The sequence below is a fragment of the Leptonotus elevatus genome, chromosome 4, assembly GCF_054856555.1.
Source record: "Leptonotus elevatus isolate MCC_2025b chromosome 4, RoL_Lele_1.0, whole genome shotgun sequence".
Taxonomy (NCBI): domain Eukaryota; kingdom Metazoa; phylum Chordata; class Actinopteri; order Syngnathiformes; family Syngnathidae; genus Leptonotus; species Leptonotus elevatus.
This window is the reverse complement of record NC_141242.1, coordinates 10,111,426-10,125,187: the sequence shown is the minus strand read 5'-3', so window position 1 is coordinate 10,125,187 and position 13,762 is coordinate 10,111,426. Positions and strand designations below refer to the sequence as shown.

The following is a 13,762-nucleotide window of genomic DNA, read 5'->3' as shown; positions in this document are numbered from 1 at the left end:
ACGATATGAGAAACATTAATGTGAAACTTAAAAAAAATAAAATTACGTACCAAGCACTGACAGTGTAATTGTCGCTAACCAGGCCAGGTATCGGCGGACTGACGGGACAGTCCATCAGTACTGATGGAATGCCCACTTTTGTCTGTCGGTCTTAAAATAGTGGTGACGAAGTGAACACAGAACCATGTTTAAAATAAAATGACGCACTGACGATTGCAGTTTGGGTCGGCTTGAAAAAAAAAAAAGACGAATGGCGGACCATCATTTTCTTTTTTATTGCCCACTACTACATAAAACATTACAACAAAACTCTAATATTTGAGAACCATGGTGGCCATGGTGAGCTACGACATTGTGACTAGTATGTATTTTTTTCCTCAAAGAGCCCAGAGTTTGAACACTATGGCGTGAGGTGGAGATTTTGTGTTGGGGTGGTCACTATTTTTTGGCATCTTTTGTTGAATTAAAAGGTATAATTATTTAATAAAAAATATGCAAGTTTCCTCTTGTCAACATCATGAAGCATATCATTTATACATGTATTTAAGTCAAGTTGTAAAATGTCTGAAATCCTCTTGTTTATGTTTAACTAATTTAAAACATAATTAATCATGCTGTTTCTACTAAGTACTGTCTCAAATGTTCCCCAATTTCGATACTGTAAATGTATAGGATCGTATGCTGTGGAAACGTTTCTTGGGAGGAGCAATATGGCGGCCTTGTGGCTTCAAAAGTCTTGGCCTATCGGCTATCCAGTCATATATATATTCAGATCAGTAGTGGAACTGTTTGAAAATGTTTATTCTGTCACACAAAGACACAACAGGCCACATGGGAAGCTGGTGAGAAATATTTGGCTCCTTTGTTTAGCATTTGAAATTATGTTTTAAGTGATGATGAGATGAAGCTTCAAAAGTCAAAAGGCATTGAAAAAACACTTAAGCCAATTGGTTTGGGAAAATATTCCTCTCTTAAAGCTTCATATGTTCATGAAACCACCTATTGCGGCAGGGTCTGGAATACATCCCCTGCAATAACTATATATTCATATGAAATATGCATTTTACTAAAATATACTACTTTTGAAAGGGTGTGAAACCTGATATACAGTCAATTCTAAGGTTTTCACCTGTGCGTGAAAATGCAGCAATGGCATAGGTGCTCACTCACTGCGATATAGCTGCTAACATCCTACACCTACTACTACTGCTGCTGTGATAATGGATGAGTCCCACTGGGTTTACACTCATCCAGTCCCGTAACAAACGTCCAAGCCGGCAGTGATGCCAGTGTAGGAATGTTTGACGCCATTGGAAGTGACAGCTGCTGCTCTCTCTGTCCTCGTGCACTACTGATTCCCACGCAGTGACCAATCTCCTCCTCCTCCTCCTCCTCCTCCCCCTCCTTCCCCACAGCCAGTCCTTAAAGAGCCAGGTCACTTTTACTGCTATCGGATCCCTCTCGAACCCCTTGTACTTCCGTTAAACGATTTGATGTATTGAATCATGACAACTTTCCAAGTGGGATGCTGCTTGCACTGCAAGTGAATGAAGGTACAAATTTGTCAGTTTGAATTTCTGGCAAGTGTGCTTTGTGTAGTAAAAGTGGCCTAAATATAGAACTCTGACACATTTACCTCGTACGCCACAGACAGTGAGGAGGCATACGAGAAGGCAAACCGAGGAGACCGGAGCTTGAACCGTAAGAAGAGAGAGGGAGTGAGTCAAGACGGTGAGTAAGAGCACGCAGATGTTGATGTCGTACAGGGTCAAATGCAGGATGAACATGGCGCAGTAGCTTTTACAAAATAGCACTTTTTAGTGTTATTTGACGGATTTGCCATGAAAAAGGAAACGTAAAAATAAAGAAATAAAAATCAGCCCTCAAAACTAGTTTCACCCATTTGCGTAAAATTGTGTGGAAGTGTCTAGTGTCTACCATAACAGGTTGCATGAAAAAGTATGCCTGAAATTCAACAGAAAGTCAGCCATTTTGTCTCGAAGTCGCCAGGTACATCCTGGACGGGTCTCTATAAATCGTAGTACCCATACAGTATAGACAAGCATTCACAACTATATGGACAATTGAGAGTATTTAATCAAATGAATGTGTTTGCAAAGTGGGAGGACATGCAAAGTCCTGCTCACAGTTGGAGGTGAGCCAGAACCTCAGAACTATGAGGAAGAGGCGCTAACCACAAGGTCACTGCACTGTCCAATTAGAATATTATTTAAAGAAGTGTATCAGTTGGACTCAAATTTGGCTAAAAAAGTTTGTATACACCTCTTAAACTACATAAATGTCAACTTTGAACTGTCATTTGTATAATATATGACAAATCGATAATTTTGCATATCAAAACATGTCTACAAATGTAGGTAATATTTCAGTTGTCAATTCAAAAAGCAAAAGCAAAACTCATAGGTCTACAGATTTAGTAATAAATAAATAAATAAATAAATAAACTCCTTAAATTGCGCTACAGAAATGAATCAATTTTCCCACCATGTTCTAATTTATTAATGCACCTATGAATATTGACATCAACCAATCATTTCTCTCTTCTTGGTGCCTACAATATTGATTTGTAAAAAAAAAAAATTACATTCACGATGTTGCATATCAGTCTCTTTGCAACCTTTCTCAATATTTACTGTTGTATTTTTTAGTTAATATAGAATAAAAGTGCAGTCACATTATGTTACAATATCATTACTTCTCAAAATGTAACATCTGCAATGCTTATGATAGCTCAAACACACAAACACAGACAGTGTAGAGGAGTAATCTAGTACATATAGATAGGTCCCTTACTGCATAGTATGTAAAAGTAAGTGCTGTTAGAAGTTGAATAGTGATAGTGGCAATAAAGCGTAGCCGGTCGTCTCCATCCTGCAGAGGGCAGTGAAGAACCACGGTAGAGAGTATAAACTGCACTCTGTCCTCTTCAGAGCTGTGTCCTGCATGTTCTCAAGTGTGTAGAGCAGAAACAGTTCAGGCATATATCTACAAAGGCATGTGTAATCCATCAAAGCTTTTATGGAGCCGCTGACCTTCTTGCGTACACTTAATGACAAGATAACCAGACGATTGTGATATTAAGTTTGCTTCATTTTATGCCAATTTAAAACAATAGTTGCGTTTGTGTGTTAGATATATTAGCGTTTTAAGAACATTTGTCACTCACAAGGAAGAAGCAGATGGTAATATCTGCTTAAATTCCTGTCTCAAATGAACAAGAGAGGCCGATTTAACGCTACTTTATAACGATAACAGAGGCTAAAAGTCTGAAGGACCCATGCTTGGAATTGAACAGGAAGTCGGCCATTTTGATTTTCAAGAAACCTTTTTGAGGGGAATGCTAAAGCTTGAATTTTGACAAATAACGACTAAAAATTGTCATTCAAATGAGCTCCAATTTGAATCAGGAATACGAGATCCAAGTATTATTTTAATTAATTGCCGAGATTTAATTGATTTATTCTTTATTATTATAAATTTTTTTTTTACCTACACCAATAAATGTGTACAAAGCATTGTTTTGATCAGCATTTTGGAGATTTGCCATGAATAAGGAAATCTAAAACCAGTTAAATTAATGTGGATCTATCAAATCTATCATAGCAAGAAAAATTGTACAAAAAACTTTGTAGGACCTTCTCATTAAATTAAATTGAAACAGCCATTTTGGGTCAAAAAGGGAATTCATCCAAATGAGCCCTCGTCGGAAGCAGAACGATGAATGAAGTTCCAAGCTAGTTTGCTAATGTTGACTAAGCATGACATCAAAGTATGATGATTAGTAGAATAATTCCCATAAAATAATGGAAAGCTATATTTCATTTGCTATCTAAATTTTTCAAAGGTTTTCTGCAAGAAAGTCTATTTTGTTATTTTTTATTTATTTAAGAAGGTGAAGTACATTATAGTCTACTTGTAGTTTTGAAGGTTGCGCATGTCACACAAGTACGCACACACAAAAGACACTTCTTTTGGCAGTCTTCACATTCTGATCCAATTTATCTTGACCCTGATTTATCTTCTATTTTCATAAAATGGATAAGGCTACTGCTCACCGTTGTTTGCTGTTAATAACAGTTGAGTTTGGGGGGACGATAGCAGACAGGGCTGGGTCACGGTGGCAATCTTCCAAACAGCTTTTAAACGCCGCTTGGCCGTTGATAAACAACCACGCTTGTAATTAATATTGTACATTCGCGGTAAAAGGCATTCTGCATAATTACTCCAGTGTCTCCCTTTGGAAAATATGCACATTCAGTGATATTATAAAGAGGACCAGTATATCATATAAAGTCATAAATAATGCGGCGGTAGAATTAATTAATTATATACACATACACACAGCCGCCTCCTCTTCCTCATGCAGTACTTTACATTTAACTATGTCAGCAGTTATTGATGCATTCTTTAAACAACGACTGTTTACATGCCTCTTTAATGGAGGTATTTTTCGACGGTACTCTATGACAGCACAGTTTAACTTTAGGTCGTCTGGACAGATTTACTGGGAGGATTATAGTAGAAATTGGAGAGGAAAACATACAGTATAACGATTATTATCACAATGTTGAAAACACTGCAACACATGTACTTTTCTTTGGTCCTAATTTCCAAATTCTTTTATTAGCTGTATCCCACTGAGCTGCGAAGGTTTGTGAGTGTTTGCAAAGAAAGCAAATGTTGATTTTTCATTAGGGTTCGTTCAAGGTCGCAGACTTTAGCCAACAGTTTTAATGGTCGCAAACAGTTTTTCTTGACGCCAAGTAATTTCGAACATGCTCAAAACTTCCTGTTTGTGACAATTAAAAATGTTTGCGAACATCTGGCGAACGTCTTTGCGTGGTGCGGTACGCAATTTTCATGCAAACAGAATACAAAAAAAGACCCATACTTTTATCTGGTCTGGATGTAATTGGGAAGTTTGCTCGGCAATTGTTGGCATCTTTAATAATTATCTGGACATTCATTTTCAGTCAAAGCTAGCAAATTGCAAAGTGCACTTTAAAGCAACACGTTATCCTCAAATAGAAGACAACTGCATGCTAATTTCAAGACGTCCAGTAAATCAGCGGTCTAATCTATTTATGTGCTGCCTGTAGTTTCCTCAGTGTAAGGATTTTTTTTTATTTTGGTAAGAAAAAATCAACTGCTGAGCTACCAATTCTATCGCTTGAGAGCAATTTAAGGTACTAACAATAATGACAATTTATTGGTAAATTATTTCATGACTAGTAGAAGACTAGACTAGTAGAACAAGGAGGAAACACAGTTGTAAACTGCTTGCCTTGTTCTGCTGGATTATTCAAAATAGTGCCTCTGCTGGTTGGCGCCAAGTAGTGCGCTCCACATCAACACGGTTGCTTACATTAATCAACAATGGATTCCGTACAATTGATAGAATTTAAAAATAAATATTAACAGATATCGGCATGATAACAGCCCATCCCTAATAATATGTTTGTGGATCTCTGCTTCATCTGTGCTTCCTTCCTTCCTTCCTTCCTTCCTTCATTCTTTAGTCTTTCCTCTGGTCTCTTGAGGTCTCCCTAATCTGTTGGAATTGAGATGTTTCTGGGATTTGTTGGTATAAGATTCTGGTTTTGTAACTCTGTGAGTGGTAGGTTGTGTCTGGTTTGGGTTCATTTTTCATTCCTTTGATCCTTCCTCTGATCTCCTGAAAACTTCACGACTCAGGCGGGACTCTGAAGTATCCGGTTAAGGTAAAGGGTCTGGGATTTATAACAGGTTTCAGGTGAATTAAAGAGCACAAACTCACACATGCACACATACACACACAAGCACGCACGCAAAAAAACGAGAGCGATGATGATGACATGTTGACTCGGGAGGGCTGACGGATGAATAATACTGAGCCAAACAATTGATTTCGTACAATTGTAAGAATTTTTAAAGAAATATTAACAGATATCGGCATGATAACAGCCCATATTTAATAAATCCGTAAATATAAAAATGCATGAATGCAATAATGACTATGAACAAACACCTTTGGCTGACAGTCTTATCCCTACTATAATAATACAACAAAATGCACCGTTTTCATGGCTGACACCCATCTTGCGTCCCCCTAATGTTCCCTTTGTCCCATTTATAATGATACTTTCAGATTAGTGAACCGTGTTGATGTTCTGTTTTTAAGCTTGGCGACATCCTAATAACAACATACTGTACTCTAAACAAGACCCAATCAGATGAATGTCGCGACCGTTTGCTAGCATCTCTGTTGTGCTCATCTTCTCGTCTGTTTTTCTTCTCTCTCCTTTATTTTCTGCGCGCATGTGTGAGTGTGTGTGCATGAGATGTTGTCTTTGATGGCTGCTCAACAAAGAGAGGGCTGTCTTCGGCTGTAACCTTTCTGCACCAGAATCTGGAACATGACACATGTCAGGCTGTGATAAATGGTGCAGAGTCTCAGTAATTTCACCAGGAATGCCCTTGAGATGCCCAAAACCCCAATCGCAAATGGTATTGTGTTGAATTAAACCATAAAAAGAAATCCTCCCCACCCTTGACATGATAGCGACCGTACGCTGGAAATGAAGGATGTTGTTTTTTTTGTTTTGTTGTTTTTTTTGTTCTATTCTATTACTTGCACTATTTTGTCTCTTGTGTGAAAAGGGTGTTTATGCAATGTCGCCTTGCTTTCAACGGCACTTGAAGGTTGTGTTGGATGTGTCATTAGATGGATACCGTGGTGATGAATGACCCAGACTTTGTACAATTTGGACTTTCACCAATGTGACTTCTCGTCACATAAGAGCAAGAATTTAGTTTACGCAAAGGATAAAATGAAGCCACAAGATGAAGATTAAGTGCCGGATTTGATATAAGTCGCATTTTGGGGGGAAATTATTTTACAAAAATCGAGAAAAAGAATAGTAGAACTTCTACTCTCACCCAAAATCTCCGTTCTCTAATCGTTTTAACAGGCAACAAATGAATTCTGGTTGGATTCAAAGCTTCAGCTTTTCATTAAGCAAAAGTTTGTCTTATTAGTTTAAAACAGCTTACCTTAGCTATAGAATTCCGGCATCTTTTGGGCATGTAAATAATACTCCCAAAATATTTGCCAAACACATAAGAAAATAGGAAAAGAAAAAAAAGGATGTCGTCATGGCAACTGTGTGACGTATTGCTAGTTTAGCATGCATCATCCAACACGAGGATTCACTATTTACCACACCAAAACCGACCACTCTCTACCTTTGCCCACAACGCTTTGCAGGATTCTAGTTATGGTAAGCCATTTTAAACTAAAAAGACAAACTTTTCTTGAAAAAAATAACAATCTCACGATACTTTCTGTAACCTCTATTAGCATGTGTGTCGACACTCATAGAACAGGAAATGGAATTTGTGGCAAATTGTCTCTTTAGTGGCTGCTCAATGCTTACTACGAGATGGCTGCGTCAACAATAATAGTAGCAAGAAGAGTTCGAGAAGTGGGAACGCAAGCTCCATTATGTCTTGTTGGGAGAGCCTCCAAGGAAGCAACAACAATATTGTAGTGATTTTCTTACGTTTACACTTGTATGACGGGTAGCAAAGTTTAAAGACATGAACGGATTTGCATACAGTTGTTCTTACAGTTAAGCTCCTGTAAAAAAACATACAATATAGCGGGGACTCGAACCATGATCTGTGATCTAGTGGGGGAAGGCAGTAGTGTAGTAATTCATGGAGATTTGTTTTTGTATATTAATAGCATCCGATTAAGACATTTGAGTCAGTTTTCATCTACATTAAATAAGTAGGTACAAGCTTTTCTTAGGCACAAGGTGTAGCGGCACCAAGGTAATCTGATTAGGACAAATCGGCACTCGGTTTCGCAAGTCTGCATTTAAAGTGGAGGATCTAATGACTATGCAATTAGGCTTAAACAAAATAGATGATGGCCGCTGACAAATAGTATAGACGTAACTCCCCACGGAGGGTCTGAAAAATCACACAATGCAGAATTAGAGTCCCTGGGAGTCTCTCGCTGCGTCTCGTTGTGAGCGCTGATTTAGCTGGCAATTAATCCACAAAAGCAAAAAAAAAAAAAAAAACTGTGGCTAAACTACTGCTAAAAAAAAAAAAAGAAGTTGGAATCTTAATTAGGAGTGATGTGTTAGAGAAGCGATGAGGCCCCCTCGCCCCCCGTTGCTGTTTCCATCCATACTGGTGGGCACGAGAACGTCACATGCTTTTTGCTGTCATCTGCACAGTGCAACTGGGGGCCCCAAGGCTCCTGGGGGGGTCGTCTTCATTGTCCACAACTTGAGCTTCCCCACTATTAGTATTGTAAGGATCCCCAAACGTTGGTACCCAAGGGCCACATTGGATTTTTAAAAACAAGCAGGTCATTTGTGGATAAGAGAATGACAAGAATGAATGAATGAATGAATGAATGAATGAATGATCACAGAAGACTTGGTAAGGTCCATGGTACTAGCCTGACAAACCACACTCACTTTCTTGAAAAAAAAAAAAAATGGGTCTGGACACTGGACAGGCATCCATAGACAGCAATTCGGCAACAGCCGAAAACAAGCCGGCCAATCAAATTGGTCTATTTGTGTGATGTCACGCTGTTCGAATATCAAAACAGAGTGACTCATGACACCATGAATCTTCAAGTTTTTCTCGCAACAACGACATAAGTCATTCACTGCTGTCTCTCTTCGGCTAGTAGCCATGTTGGATTTTTACTCCGTCTCAGAAAAAAAAAAAAAAAGACTTCAACGAGTCGCTTTTCTGACGTCACATCCGCTCTTTGCTCATTGGTTCATTCCACTGTCTGTTAGCTCAGTTTTGCCCCGCCTCAGAAATGCGACTGATAGGGCGGTTGACCAGACTCACTCTCCGCAAAGGAGTCTGGATTTCCAGGCTACTATGGTATATTTGATTAATCAACCGATTATTTAATAAAGTAAATATAAATTGTTGTGTTATTAATATGTGCTTAAATCTAATTAATTTTATTTAATTATTTGACACGTGGAAAATGTAGACCAAATGGGAACAATTAAAATATTACTTTGTACTTTGCAAAAAATATGAAATATGTACAAAAGTTTTCATGTTCCCCATTTATTCTTACCTAGTTTAAATTAAATAATTAAGCCTACAGTGCTATTTAAAAAAATACATAAAGCTAGTTAAATATGTAAATTATTGTATTAGTTTGTTTCCAAACAAAATGAGAAGTTTTCAACCAATTATTGATTACAATAAATCAAATGTTAAATGAAAATAAATTTAAGAAAATTTCAGTAAATTTCAGTAAAATTAAGAATTTTACATATAAAATTCTTAATTTTACTGAAATTTTCTTAAATTTATTTTATCAATTTAATTTGAAATGAGGATACAATTTATTATAGCCCTTAATTTTTAATAATCTTTTATTTAAAAATAAATAAAATAAAATAAAATACTATTTTTAAAAAAATGTCTAGGTTGTCATACTCTTGTTAACAAAAGTGAAAAAAAAGTTAAACTAATAGAAATAGTTCAAATGAAATTTTTACGTTTATAGCCGTCAATGGTTACCTGCATACCTGTGCATGTAAAACTGTTGACTTTACTCATCTGGTTTAGTCAAGTCATCTTTATTTATATAGCGCTTTCAAAACAGCTTTAGCTGTCACAAAGCGCTTTACAGAAACACAACATAAAACAAACATAACAGTTATAGTCTGTCTACTTTAGACCCTTTTAATTAAGTGAAATAAATGAAAAACAATTGTTTACTGAAAACCCATACAAATATAACCAAATAATACATTTTAGAAAAAGAAGGGGAAAATGAATGCAACAACATCAAATGCTCTGCGGGCCAAATGAACGAAGAGCCATACTTTGCCCATCACTTGTATTGGCGAGTAGTTCCACATTTCTACTACATAGCAAACGCTACAGAGGTTCAAAAGAAACGGCTAATAAATCATCGTATCATATATGCATAGCTTTGCCCTATGTGCACTTCTTTTTCTTTTTTAATTTATTTATTAGCTGTTTCAGCTTTCGCCGTTGGTCATCGAGAGGTCCCCCGTTTTTTGAAAAATAGCCCTGGTTTGACTGTGCCTGTTCAGCTGGCTGCCTTCAATTTTATACCTGCAAAGTTTCAATCTTGGGCCTCCCCGCGTCCTTCAACACTCGGTTCCCACACTTGCAGCCTCCCCCGCTGCCGCCGCGTCCCCCCTTTTACGGGATTACTGGTGGAGAGCGCGCTTGTGCTGTTATTTTCAACCTTGGCGGACAGGGTGGTGGGTAGGAGGGGGTTTCTTGGCTGTGTATTCTGGAAATACGTCAAAGAAAAGCAAAAAGGCAACAATTTTCTGCTTGAATATCCCTCTGACTAAATCCATTGATCATCCTCGGGCTTCCTGGGAGAGCGGGGGAGAGATGGGGAGGCATGTTTTATCCTCTAATAACTCCTACCTTCACCCCCCTCCTGCCTCGCTGTTGTTCTGTTGTTGTTGGTCGCACTTGCGCTCTATTCCTCGGAGAACCGGCGAGATTGAAGTTATTTTATGCTTCAGCTCCCCGGGCCCCAATTTGAAAAGTCCTGTGTGTCACTTTTCACACTCAGCTGCTGTCAGATAGCAGGGAGCGCCGCACACTTCTGTCTTTTTTACTCCCGGCGAAGGCGTCCGTGGTGCGTTGACAAAATGGGTCAAAGTAAAACAAGGCACGCTTTGTGTATGTTTTAAAAGATTCATAAAAGTTTGGTTCTGGAGAGCGCATAACTTGCAGCTCTTGATTTATTTTGCCTAAATAACCTTTTGACCAGACGTGCTGGGGAACCACACCAGTGTTGTTATGCTAACATTTACAGAGAAAGTATATTAGAATCTGGAAGAGCAGGAGAACCTGGTCCTCTCTCCAAATAGGTAAAGTAAAAAACAAAACAAAACTGTATATTTGCCATAAAATAAAACAACAGAGTAGCTATTCCTAACCACTGTTCCATGTGATCGTCAGGTGTAACATGGAAAATGGTACAATTTGATTGAACTAGTCCGAAGCTCACCTGCAGTTTTTTTTGCCTATTGTTGTTGTTTACGCATTATAACACAAAACAAAGATGCTATAGAAGATGAATGGATGGATGGATATTTTTTCCTTGGGGCCCAACCAACTAATGGCTTGCCGATTTGTTTTTATCGACTAATATTATCTCTATTAAAGTTTTTTTTTTTTTTTTTTTGCCAATTGTTGTTTACACAAACAACACAAAACAAAAGATTCAAACATCCTCCGTACCCCAAAAAATCAGACGTGTTTTGCCGATTATTCTCTGTATTTTAAAACTAAATTTTTCTGCCTGTAGATCAGAATCGGCAGTGGCCAAAAAAAAAACATTTATCAGGACCAAATTTTTATACAGTACAATCCTATTGATCTTACATAGGTTTTAAAAAAAAATCCCCCCCCCCCCCCCCCACGTTTTGCTTTTTCAGTTTTCATTCCATTGGGCAAAATTGAAATGTACAAGAAAATTGAGTCACAAGCTTGATAATAAAATCAGAAATATCAAACACAAATGTTTACAATCTTCAGCAAAAATAAAGACCTCACTGTTCCAATACTTTTGGTATTTATATATGTATTAGCAAAGTGTCTAAATCTATTTCCCCCTTCCAGTTCCGAGTATGTGTACGTATGGCCTCTATCATGTTGTGTCTGGCCTGTTTAGTCATGGTGTCAAGGGGGGCACAGTAGTGGCTGTCTAATTGTGCTTTAGCAGCGCTGGCACCTTCCAGACTGGACCCTCTTCACCTGCCAGAAACCTCCGTCTCTGGCAGACTCAATAAACTGCAGCTAATTGGACGGCGATGACAGACAAGCCGGCCCCAATTTATTGCAGTTTGAAGACAAGCCATTCACCTTGCCTCTGTGCTCCCCTTGAGTCATCATGTCGGAGCATCGCTCTCAGACAAGCCCCCACCTTTTCCAGCCCACCAAAGCACATATTTGGCATGTGACGTCTCCATTGTGTGATGCAATGGACATTGGATAACCCATAAACACAAATGTGAATACTTTTGTATTCGCCTTAAATGATGATTTTGAATATATTTGAATTATTTTATTGGGTCCCTAGGAACATATTTTCTTTGATTAAATTTTTCTGATGAATGAATCACATTTAAGTGGGCATCAACATGCCTGAAAACTCCCCAGTTTTGGCAGGTGTGTATATTTTGGTGGAAATTGACAGATTTTAGTGGTCTTGAACACAACCCTATAAAACTGACTTTTGAGAAGGTATCTTTAAAAGAAAAAAAACTAAGCCCCGGCATCAGTTTCACCAATTTGGTGGACCTGTTTATCATAAAACATCGCATGAAAAAGTCTCAAAAACCCATGTCCAAAATTGAACAGGAAGTCAGCCATTTTGGTTTAAATCAGCCGTTTCAGGCAAATTAAAGGGCTTGTACTTTTACAACTCCGACAAGGAGCCCCAACCAGAAGATGGTTGGATGGTGTGAAATTGACAAGCTTTTTGACCATGTCATCAAACACATGGCATCCTAATTTGATGATATGGTTAAGGATTCACCATGAAGTCTCAAGGACCCATATCAAAGTTGGCCATTTTGATAAAAAATCGGCCATTTTGGTCTAAAGTAGCAATTTTGACAAAGTCTTACGAGCTAACCTAGGAAAACAGGCAAAGATAAATCGCAAAGCTGTTTTGCCGTTGCTATTTGATGCGGGCATATATGGTGTAAACATTTAATGGGAATTTCAAACCTTCCATGAAAAATGAAACTTAAAAAAAACAAAAGGCAAAACACCAGAATCATTGCTTGACCCAAAATTTGGTGGACATATCCATCATATAAGGACATACAAAAAAGTACTTTCACAAACTCTTATAAGAGAATTCAACCAACGAGCCTATCATTTTATACGTTAATTTATTAGTGTTATATGCATTAGAATAGAATATATACGCATTTCATTGCAATTGTCACTGGAATCAGTATTGCCACAGCATGAACGTCAACATAGAATTGTGTAAATTGCCTTTATGAAAACATAAAAGTAAAATTCTACATTTATGTTGGCATATAAACATTATGTCCAAACCTTGACACTTTTGATGTATTCTGCCAAGCACATTAAGTATCTGAAAGTGATAAAGCTTCAATTTGCTACACCATTAGACTAATTACTGCCATAATTAAGCAACTACTTGATTAGAACTAATGGGCACCTAATTATCCCGGAAGAAAGGATCAGGTGGTAATTAATAGAGTCAAGTTGATGTCTTCTGACTTACCGGCGGCCATTACCAAGCATAAGGGTGTGGGAAGAAGAAGAATGAAGACAAACAAAAGAGTGCATTTCCGTGTTTACCTTGCCCCTTGTAGCTAACACAAACAACGGCTACACCAGCATGTTGCTAATGACAAGTTAATACAATAAAGTAATAAGAGTATTTCATTTGTTGTTTCTGATAATAAGTGCACTTTTACACCACATTTAACTGTGTGTGTTTGTTTGGGCACGTGTGTGCACATGTGGATGCTATCACTTGACTGTAATTGCATTCCACAATGAACATCTCCGCGAGATAAATAGAGACAAATCTAAAATTTATAGAATTCCACCATTTGCATAAAGTGTATTATCTAAACATAAGTGAAAAGCGAGGGCGCCAAAAAAGGTCATTAAAATTTAACTGTATCGAATGCGGAAATAGGGACATAATCAATCCATCAAT

The 13,762-nt window shown here is 37.8% G+C and overlaps 1 long non-coding RNA gene across 2 annotated transcripts in view; it reads left to right on the top strand.

The window, feature by feature from the left end:
* The first annotated feature begins 1,428 nt into the window (after positions 1-1,428).
* The window catches only part of LOC147175442 (uncharacterized), a 112,088-nt gene continuing 99,754 nt past the window's right edge, over positions 1,429-13,762 (top strand). For both annotated transcript variants that reach the window (XR_015094653.1, XR_015094654.1), the window contains exons 1-2: positions 1,429-1,553; positions 1,651-1,731. This is a non-coding gene — a long non-coding RNA (uncharacterized LOC147175442). The remainder of the gene's footprint in view (positions 1,554-1,650; positions 1,732-13,762) is intronic.